Source organism: Mchenga conophoros, linkage group LG10 (genome assembly GCF_057382185.1).
Source record: "Mchenga conophoros isolate Kocher_MC1m ecotype Shallow Benthic linkage group LG10, M_conophoros_male_GT1.1, whole genome shotgun sequence".
In the NCBI taxonomy this organism is placed as follows: Eukaryota; Metazoa; Chordata; class Actinopteri; order Cichliformes; family Cichlidae; genus Mchenga; species Mchenga conophoros.
The window spans coordinates 9,420,534-9,431,862 of record NC_140535.1 but is presented as its reverse complement, the minus strand read 5'-3'; positions in this window follow the sequence as shown (position 1 = coordinate 9,431,862).

Here is an 11,329-nt window from a genome sequence, read left to right as displayed (position 1 = left end):
AAATGTGACGTCATTCACGGGTAGAACCGCAAAGGATTCTGGGAACTCGTGGCAAGCGGTACTAGCGCACGCAGGCTTTCAATTGAAATCAGTTATACAGCGATAAAAAGAAACACAAAAATGTCAAGAAGCCGTTGTATTATTAACTGCAATAGCCGGTCGCATGACAGCCACGAGAAGCTGACGGGTAAAGAGATCGGTTGTTATCGGATTACGTCGTTGAAGAGAAATTGTTCAAGCCATGTTTCCGAAGTAACAAAGACGCGACGGATGGCCTGGATCGCAGCCATTCAAAGATCAAATATAACGTCCCAGAACCCTCCAGCTCACAGGTTAGTCTGCTCCAAGCATTTACACGAAGGTCAGTGTTTTTTAGTAGTTAATACGTCATTTTCATAACATAATTAGTGATATAGGTTACAAGCAAGTCTGGCGCTGAACAGAAATTGTCGCGCTATGCTCCTTTGTTTATTGTGCATAAATAGTGAATTGTCCTGACACAATATTGCGTTTCGCTTCTGTTATTATGGTACATTGACAAAAACATATACTTTTATTCACAGGATAAAACAGTTGTTTTGTATCACTAATTGCCCAGTACGATTACAGCATACAGTATTATTGTCACTGCTACATTTCTGTGATGAACCAGAAATTATTTCCACTACTAATTAATTACCGTTGAGCTCAAAGGTCCTATTAATAAACGGTTAAGGAATGTGTATTTATGACGACAATTTGTGAGACTGGTAAACTTATGATACGTACGATGGTCTTTACTTTCTACACGGTGCATTTCAAGGTCCTGTACCCATCCGTCGGTAAACTGTACCTGGGCTTGTTGCAGTGACCTGAAGTTACTAAACTTCATGAGTGTATGCACTCACTCCAAGAAGCGTATGATTATAAATATGCATATAAATATGCTAAGATGAGATAGCTGACTTCATCTAACTAGCAAATGTTGTCCAGGCTACGTTGGTGATACAGTTTTTTTTAATGTGTATGATATTTTTGTCATGCGATTTTAAAGCTGGTCCTACAACCGCATCCAAGAATAACATGCAGCTTATCTCAGAACTGTCGGTGAAAATTATTCTTGGAGCTAGGTTTAATTGAGCTGCATTTTAAAGAGGTGCAATTTCACAATTTGTGTATATTTTCTAAGTTCACTATTTTGTCATGTGTTGAGAAAAACACAGATTTTAAAATTACATGGTCTAATATTTACATTTAGCATAACTGCAACATTATTTTTTCTTCTTTTTTTTTAAAGACTCGAAAGGACTTGAAATTCAAAGTTTCAGACTTGTGACTTGACTCGGACTTTTACACCAGTGACTTGAGACTCGACTCTGACTTGCCTGACATTACTTGATACTTGACTTGAGACTTGAGGATAAAGACTTGAGACTTACTTGAGACTTGCAAAACAATGACTTGGTCCCACCTCTGCCACATTCAGAGTCACTTAAATCACCTTTCTCCCAGTTCTGGTACTTGGTTTGAAATTTAGTCGGTGGTCTTGATCGTGTTGAAATCCACAGCTAAACAGCTGTTGCAAATTAAGTGGCCAGTGTATGCTTATATAAAAACACATGATAAATACAAATACATTATATTTTAATGCAAGAATGTATTTTTTGTTTGCTGTCAATTTAATCTGATGCTCTCAAAAGTGGATCTGTGCAGGAAAGAACATATTCAAAACCACTTTACAACAAGATTCTTTATGCAAAGACATACTCATGTAATCATCTTTTGGAGGAGAACCAAATCCATGTTTAAGTGTTTGGGTCCGGAAGTCTACTATCCAAATTACTGAAAAATTTTAAAAGCTACTTTCCACTTGTTTTATAAAATTTAAAAAGATAACAACACTTTGGAAGAGCTCCATTACATGTCATCTTACATTATTTGCTCCTTTTCTTCCTCACTTCCATGTCATCTCCTCTTCCTGCCCTGTCACCATCCTTGTGATCTCTATTTCCCTCTTCCTCTTTACTCTGAACAGCAACACAGTGAAAATGGTGTTTCTTACCATGATCCCTAAGGATGGATTATTAGGTTTTTGTGAGTGGCAGTGACTATTATATCAAGACACACTGACTCATCTCTATACACTTCTACTATCTGACTGGCACTCATTTTCTTACCTCTGTAGACTTAGTTTTCCTCTTTTCTGAGGCAGCCCAAAAACTGACCAATGTTACCATCAGCTTTCCTGTGACTCACTGTGAATGAAACACTAATAGAGCTTACTACCACAAGCAATTCATGCTGTACACTATACAAAAACACTGCTGAACAAAAGGCTTGAGTAAACCCTTATTTCTTTATATTTTTCTGTCAGAGAGACAGACTTTCTTGATTTCTTTAAAGTAGTTTTTCAGATTTTCTGGAGGTCTTTCCACTGTTTTTGTTTTGGTTTTTTGGACAAGGAGAAATTAACTGAAACTTGACATGCCCTGCATGGTATGCCCTTAAAAGAATTGAGGAAACTGGACCTTAAAAAATATCTATCTACAGTGGATGAATAGCATCTGAAAAATCATGTCCTTGTGAAATAGGACACAGGACCAGAGACACCTGGCTCTTCAGCTGATCCATCTATGTTTGTCAGAAGCCTTGATATCTTTGATATCAAAAATGTCAAAAATGGTCTCATTGGAAAGGTGGCTATCAAGAATCTATTATTAAGGAAATAAAACAGGGAAATATTACACAGGAACTGAACTGAACAGGTCTTGTGGAATTATTCATCCAAATTTGAAATGCTTGGGGTTACGTTTTAGCCAGTGGTATTGGAAACACTGGAAACATAACATCAGGTTTTTGATCCACCACACAATACCATGCAATATTATTTGGAAGGTATCTGAGTGGCAATGAAATCACATTTGAGCATGGCAATCATCCCAAAAATAATACAAAATGACACAATATCAGTCATAAATTGGCCCTCCTTAAGAGAGCAAAACAAAAAAGGCAGCCAACATCCAAGGAAGAGCACCAAACGTCCTTCAGGAAGACTGATAAAGTGTTCCTAAAGACTAAAGAAAGCTTGCCTATGACAGTTCAGGCTGTGTTGAAGAATAAAGGTGGTCATACCAAATTATTGGCTTTAAGACTTGTTGTAAAAGAAACAGGATGCACATTATCTAACCAAAACTGCAGCAGCTTTTTTGTTGTTGTTTGTTATAAATGTCCTATAAAAAAACAAAATTTACCATATTTCAACATTGCCAGGGTATATTTATATTTATGGATACAATTAAAATTTATTTTTAACACAAAAAGCTTACAATTAACCTGTTTGGGGTTAGGGGTAGGGTTATATTTATGTGGTTATATTATTTGAATTTTGTCATTTTGGTACATCAAAAGGGGAAAAAGACAGAAGAACTGTTAGGACCTATCAGAAATGCATGTTTGAGTTTTGTTTTGTTTTTATTTAATTTTTTTGATTGTGTGTGATTAATAGTTTACATAATTAATGCATTGTTGTTTGTAAAATGTACAACATTTAAGATCTTCTTCCCAGAACAAATATGCATTATGAGTTTTATGGAATTAACAAAGAAGATAAACTTCATGTTAGTCTGGCAATACTCAGCCTGTATGTGCTAAGCAATGGAAACGAATTCAGAAGAGCTGATGGTAAAATGACACTGCAACAGTGACACCTGCAGGAGGGCTGAGTATCTTTCAACTGCTCAAAAAAATAAAGGGAACACTTAAATAACACAATGCAACTACAAGTCAATCACACTTCTGTGAAATCTAACTGTTCACTAAGGAAGCAACACTGATTGGCAATCAATTTCACATTCTGTTGTGCAAATGGAAATTATAGGCAATTAGCAAGATATCACCAATAAAGGAGTGGTTCTGCAGGTGGTGACCACAGACCGCTTCTCAATACCTATGCTTCCTGGCTGATGTTTTGGTCACTTTTGTATGCTGGCGGTGATTTCACCCTAGTGGTAGCGAGATGGAGTCTACAACCCACACAAGTGGCTCAGGTAGTGCAACTCATCCAGGATAAGCACATCAATGCGAGCTGGGGTAAGAAGGTTTGCTGTCTCTGTCAGCGTAGTGTCCAGAGCATGGAGGTACTACCAGGAGACAGGCCAGTACATCAGGAGACGTGGAGGAGGCCGTAGGCGGGCAACAAACCAGCAGCAGGACCACTACCTCTGCCTTTGTGCAAGAAGGAGCACTGTCAGAGCCCTGCAAAATGACCTCCAGCAGGCCACAAATGTGCATGTGCAGGACGTTTGGCATTTGCCAGAGAACACCAAGATTGGCAACTTCACCACTGCCCTGTGCTCTTCACAGATGAATGCAGGTTCACTCTGAGCACATGCGAAAGACGTGACAGAGTCTGGAGATGCTGTGGAAAAAGTTCTGTTGCCTGCAACCTTCTCCAGCATGACCGGTTTTGCCAGTGGGTCAGTAATCGTGTGGGGTGGCATTTCTTAGGGGGCCCGCACACCCCTCTGTGTGCTCACCAGAGGTAGCCTGACTGCCATTAGGTACCGAGATGAGTTCCTCAGACCCCTTGTGAGACCATATGCTGGTGCGGTTGGCCCTGGGTTCCTCCTAATGCAAGACAAAGCTAGACCTCATGTGGCTAGAGTATGCCAGCAATTCCTGTAAGATGATGGACTGGCCCGCCTGTTCCCCAGACCTGAATCCAATTGGGTACATTTGGGACATCATGTCTTTCTCCATCCACCAACGCCACGTTGCACCACAAAATGTCCAGGAGTTGGCGGATGCTTTAGTCCAGGTCTGGGAGGAGATCCCGCAGGAGACCATCCACCACCTCATCAGAAGCATGACCAGGCGTTGTAGGGAGGTCATACAGACACGTGGAGGCCACACACACTACTGAGCCTCATTTTGACTTATTTTAAGGACAGTACATCAAAGTTGGATCAGACAATTTTTGTGTGATTCTGTTGTAAGCACATTCAACAATGTAAAGAAAAAAGTATTTAAAAAGGAAATTTCATTCATTCAGTTCTGGGATGTCCTATTTTTGTGTTCCCTTTATGATTCTGTCTACACTGAGTCATCATCCAAGGCTGCAGGTCCATGCAGCTGCAAAATCAATCAAAAAATATTTTTGATTTTTAAATTATTAAAATAATTTTAAAATAATTTAATTATTTCATCGCTAAAATAATAAACCAGGCTAAGATTTCACTTTACATACACATATCTAATGTACATATTTTTTTACAAAATTACATCGTTTGCATTTTACAGTAATGAAACAGGGACAGCAAAGTTGATGACATGGGTTATATATAACCCACCTGTCTCTGCTCCTGCTCCTCCTCAAGCGCATGCTTTCACAGATGCATGACAGCACTTGAACCAATCACCCACTGAACTGCAGTACACTGGAAGAACTGAGAGGACAATGTCTCAGTGTTTTATTCACTTCTATTACATCACCAGCTGAGATTTCAGCACAAGTGAATCTGTTTGCATTATTTCTTGTCATTGCTTTTGTGTTTATTTTTAATCACTTTTCAGTCAGATTATGTCTAAGAGAATTATTTTTCCCCATCCATTAAAGGTAATAATTTAACTGAAAAAACAATCAAAACAGAAATACATCAAGCTTTTGTCTAAATTGTAAAAAAAATAAATAAATAAAAACGGAGCATCAGGAAGCACACATCACAGGGAGATAATGGTTTGGCAAGTGTCCGTTTCATTATTGGCCACTAGATGGCGTCTACTAGGAAAAGTCAGACTCCCACTGAAGTCACTGTGGTCTTATTTTTTATTTTTTTTTTCACTGTGGTCTTAGTAAATGTAAGACTGTCTAGGACACAGAAAGACTTTATTTTACATGAATAAATAACACACATAGTCAGACATAATAATAAATTACTGCCCAGAACTGCACGGACAAAAGAGGATAAATGTGACTGATTTGTATAATATTGCTTAAAGATAGGCAGACTGTAATGTCTGCTGTGAAATCACATCTGAGTTAAATAAAAACAAAAATCAAACTGGAGAGAAAGGAGTGGCTATGAGAAAGGAGTGGCTATGAGAAAGGAGTGGCTATGATAGTAGCTGAAGATCAGATGACAGCAATGCAACTTTTTGGTTTGTTTCTCTGTTTTGACTGCCACACAGGTGCTACCATGTGCCGCTAGACTTGGGAACATGAAGTCAGTCAAGTCTGCTAATGTAATATAAACTTTTTGGCTATACAGAATTAAAATATCTTGTATCAACTGCCAAGAACACTAAGCTAAAAAAAAAAAAAAAAAAAAGGTAGTTAACAAATTCAAAGAGAGCTTTTTTTCTTTTCGTTTTTTGTCATTTAAAACAGAACTGTCGTGTAAATATTCAAACCATATCTCTGTTGTTAAATTCATTCCAAGCATGTCAAACTGACCTGATTAGGCTTCAGCTTTATTCAGATTGCTGTCTGTTTCCAATACACTAGTGCAGTGCAACTTTGTTCCCAGTGAAACCGCAATGTTCAAATCAAGACTGAGCACAGTGAAAAATCAAACTGGACTTGAGTCGCCCTCATCAGATCGCTAACTCTGAGCCATTCCCCAGTCATCTGATATCTACTGTCACGGTTGCATTAATTTTTCCTTATGCATTTATTTATGCCTTACTGTTTCGGTGGCTGCATGTTGTAAGACCAGGCATTACTGACTACATTGCTGACTACATCTGTGTAGTCAGCAAAAAACTGACTCAGTGCGGGAAGGAAAAACATCTGGGAAAATAAGTGCATATCTGATTAAAATGAAAAAGCTCCGCAGCTAACTGTGGAAAGATGAACCTGGAATGATGTGGCAGTAAACCACATGAACTCAAGAGTGGGCACAGCAGCCTTCTGAGATCTGGATGTGAGCATGTTTGCACAAGTCGAAGAGCATGAGTTCCAACATGATACTTTTTAGGTTACTTTTTTTTTCTTTTGTCCATCCACTTGAAGGACTGAATTTTGTTCCAGCAAAAGAGCAAGAACTATGAAGGCCGTGAATTAATGCCAGATCAAAATGTCCTCGATTAAAAAAAAACACAGACAGCAACATTTAACACCTGCAAGTCGTAGTTTTTTCCCCCTTGTCCAAGAGCAGCCTTGCTTGAGTCACCTAGCAGAAATTATAATTTGAGAGATATTTCACATCTTGTGCTCAATTAAACTGACTTACCCATATTGTTACACTGATATTTTATTGTTACCTGACGTGTTTGCCCTGGCTTCACAATTGCTGGCTTTGGAGTGAGAAAATTGGGAGCCAATTTCTTTCTTACAGTCTTTTTTTTTTCAGCTTAAACATTTGGAAAGAACTGTCAAAGTCAAATTACTATTATTATTTTTCTACCGCCAGCAATGTATTAATGCTAATATTACCATCAGTGTGGGGCTTAAAGAGGGTGAGGATAAAGGCACGAATGTGTGGGAGAGCTGAGAAAGCAAGGTTTCTAGGAAGCAAATGCCAAGGCTGAGATATTAGACCTTCTTCTCCTGAAAAACTGAGAAATCTGGGAAAGTGGAATATTCAAGGTCACAAACAAACAGCATGTGAGTTCCTGGATTAAAAAAAGAAAGAAAGAAAACACCCTTCTAAAAGATCTTTAGCGAGGTGTTAAAGAGGTTGTTCCTGGTATTACTTGTAGAATAGCAGTAACACTTTAATCTTTTAACTCCTTTCAAGCCAAGACGTGAATTCCTTTTTTTGTAAGGAATTTTTTGTATTCAAAATGAGCAATGAGCTGGCTGTGGGTGGCAGAGGGGAGATGTGCTGTCAGCATGGTGGTAACTGCTGATGGGAGCACATGTATGGTCTTATACACAAAGACAAGGTAAGGCTAGACACCTGCCTGTGTCTGCAGTGATACACCTCTATGCACATATATGTAAGTATTTTATTTATTATACCACAATCACTCTCAGCTAATAAAGAAATAACTAAATAAATAAATTAACTTTTACATATTGCTATTTCAGCTCTGATGTAAGTAACAGGCTCATGTGGGAGTCCCAGCATTTTATCTCTCAGGCTGCACTGTAAACAACATCAAGGCAAACACGGATCAAAAAAAGACAGCCTTGGCAGACATGCTCTGTTAGTAGCAAGCCAAGGCAGAGTCCCAAGGCCGAGGGCTTTTAATACTGTACTTAAACTCTTAGTCGGCCTAACTTGTTTTCCATATAATATAACCTGAAAAATAAACTTTAGTCATTCATTCATACAATATTGTGTCATGATGTGTTCTCAGTTGGTGATTTTTTTTCCATCTTGGTTCTTATTCATTGGCTTGGAACTACAATGTGCACTGCTCAAGCTCCAGTTTCTGTGTGGGTCTAAGAGCAGGTCTTAGGGGCGGTTTGTTGGACAGTAGAAAGCTCAGCACAGCAGGAAACATAATGAGACAGTGAAAGCTGACTTGCAGGAACTGGAGTCTTTATCTGATTGAATGTGGGATAATCATCCCCTCTGATATTTTCTCCGTTTGATTACCTGATTACACTCAACAGCTGACAATAGCTCTGGTTATTAGATAACACCGCTACATTTTACACATAATTTAAAACAATATTGCGACTGTTTGTTTGTTGGAAATCTTAAAAGATGCTCATACAGCTATGTCACATTTCGTCTTATCATCGCGGCTAAAACTAAAAGATAATGTTGACATCATATTATAAAGCATAAACTGAAGTTAAAAGAGCCGCAATTATGCTTAGCCAAAATGTTTGGTTTTTTAGCCGATGCATTTGAACAAGTTACTGTTTATTTGTATGAAACAGCATTGTAACTCTTGGAACTTTCTTTGTACTCCATTCACATTTGTTTCAGTTTTTTCCTTTTAATTTTGTTCTTCATTGATTCATTGATTGCGCATTCATATGATTTAACCATAATTAATTGCCCTGAACATGCCTAAAAGCTGTGATTCCTGTTGTGCTTTGTGTCAGAAAAGCCTTGAGATTGCTCTAAACCCATGACCTACAATATGACATTTGACAAAAGAAAAGAAAAAAGAAAAAGTCCAAGAAATGTATACGGACACTCTCACACAGCATCTTTCCATGGCATGAGCTAATTTTATTATTCACTGGTTACTCTACCCAAATGTATCCTAATCAGACAAGAAGTCTGAATGTTGCAAATCATTTGAAGGGTTTCACTAGTGATGATGAGTAGCCTTGACATTTTAAGAAAGAACTAGAGGGTAAATGTCAGCATATTTCAAGAGACAAAAAGCCCCAGCTAAAGTCCTGCTCTTCCAGAAACAGCTCAAAAAGAATGGCCACTGTGTCAGAATGACAGAAGGCTGCCTCCCACACTGAGTCTTCAAGCCGGCCATGGGGGAAGCGGTCAGATAAGGAAGATTTTTTTTTTTTTTTAAATATTAGTGAAGGCCATCTTTTGCGAAAAGTTACGATCAGTACTCAGCCTAAGAAAAAAACTGTAATGATCAGTGTCAAGACAAATTCACAGTGCTGAGGACACAGCTCAAGCAGAGAACATGTCTCCAATGGCTATGTAGAACTGATGCTTTTTTATGTAAATGAGTATAATGGGCTATGAAGGTGTCTCTGGATCTACTCTGCAGTAATACAGCCTAAGTCACAGATGAGCTATTTTACAGCATGCAGTAAAAAGAAAGGAAAAAACAGCGGCTTTTGCTACAGCAACACCAGAAAAGACAGAAACAAGCTGTTTCCAATCAAAGCAATTATTATGTGAAATTGTAAAACTAACAGACACGGTGAAGTTTACATATCAAAACTGAAATGTTGTACACTAGGGGCACGGTAAATGTGACATTGATTTGTTCGTATATGTAAAGAGTAAGAACTGTGCTGTGTGGACTGTGATGGGTTGGGGCCAAAGGAGCACTGTGCACCATCAAGAGGTTGCTCCTGTAAAAGCACCACTAGCTGCTTTTCTGTTTTAATTTATGTGCAACAGAAGAATAGTCCTCAGTCATGAAAATGTCTGGCAGCACCACAATTTGGCATGTAATTTAGGGTGTAATTTCCCAACATTCACCATGTATTTCTTTTGAAATTAGGATGTTGTTTTACCTAAAAATATATACTAATTGCCTTATAGAGTTGCCTTACCTCCAATGAAGGTAGAACAAGGAAATGACATGTTTTTAAAAGAAAAGGCATTAGTAGGGGTGTGGCCCAATCTATTCTTATTACACTGTTATTACAAGTTACCAATGGGGTTGCATGCTTTACTATAAGGAATCCTAAATTCCAATTATTTCATCACAAGCAATAAGGCATCGATTTGTCCTCGTGATTGTGTGGAATGCAATATGTTTAGATGCCATTTTTTTCAGGCAGAGATAGCATCTAAAAGGAGGAGCTTAGGCTTGCTCATTCATTCAGGGCCATCCCTGAAGGCACATGCTTCAGCCCTGAAAGCGTTTGTGCACTCATGGCAACAAAAAGACTCAATGCAAGAAAAAGAGTAAAGAATAGCTACTCTTACCAATTACATGCTGTTTCAGAAGTTACAGTAAAATCCCCCCCCCCCCCCCCCCCCATCTTTTAAGATTTAACACATTGTCGCTATGCTTGATCTCAGCTACGCTTTAGTCAACATAAAAGTAAAACACTTGCTTATTTTTAAAGCTATTAGGCTATGCTATATTTTTGTTTACTATTAATGAAGTGACTTTTATTCTGATTTATTTGCACATACACAGGTAGGGATGAAGGTGGCTCTGCATAGGTTTATGGCTTTACTGTTTCAAAGTAGAACTAAATATGTTCGTTTTTTTACACTTCACTGTTGCTCTGTATTTCGGATGACAAAAGTAACAAAAACATAATCTTTTTTTGGTTATTTTAAGACTATAACTTCATGCATACAAAAAACAGGAAAAATGAAAATGCTAGCATTAAGTAACAAGTTATCATAACTAGCGCACTGCAGAGTAGCAACATATTGCATATTGTTGATTAGACCGAATTATATTTAAATACAATTATATTTAAAGTACATTTATACCTCCATTCCAAGGCTCAGATATATTTTTCAGCTTCACTCAGATTGTTTTGGTCAACAATTACTTAAAAATATCTGCTTTGATAATAAGGTCTGGACTGAGCTGTATACAGTAGCCTCAGCAAAGTTTGACATGCTAAATGAAATGTTCCAAAATCTGTTAAAATAATATGAAACCGTAGACATGAAAAAAAAAAAAAAACTATTTCATTCATAAACAAAGAGCAGTTGAAAAGAGAATTCTATGGAGTTTTATATTTCCAGAAAAGTGAGGGATTTGCAGGAGATTGGTTTCG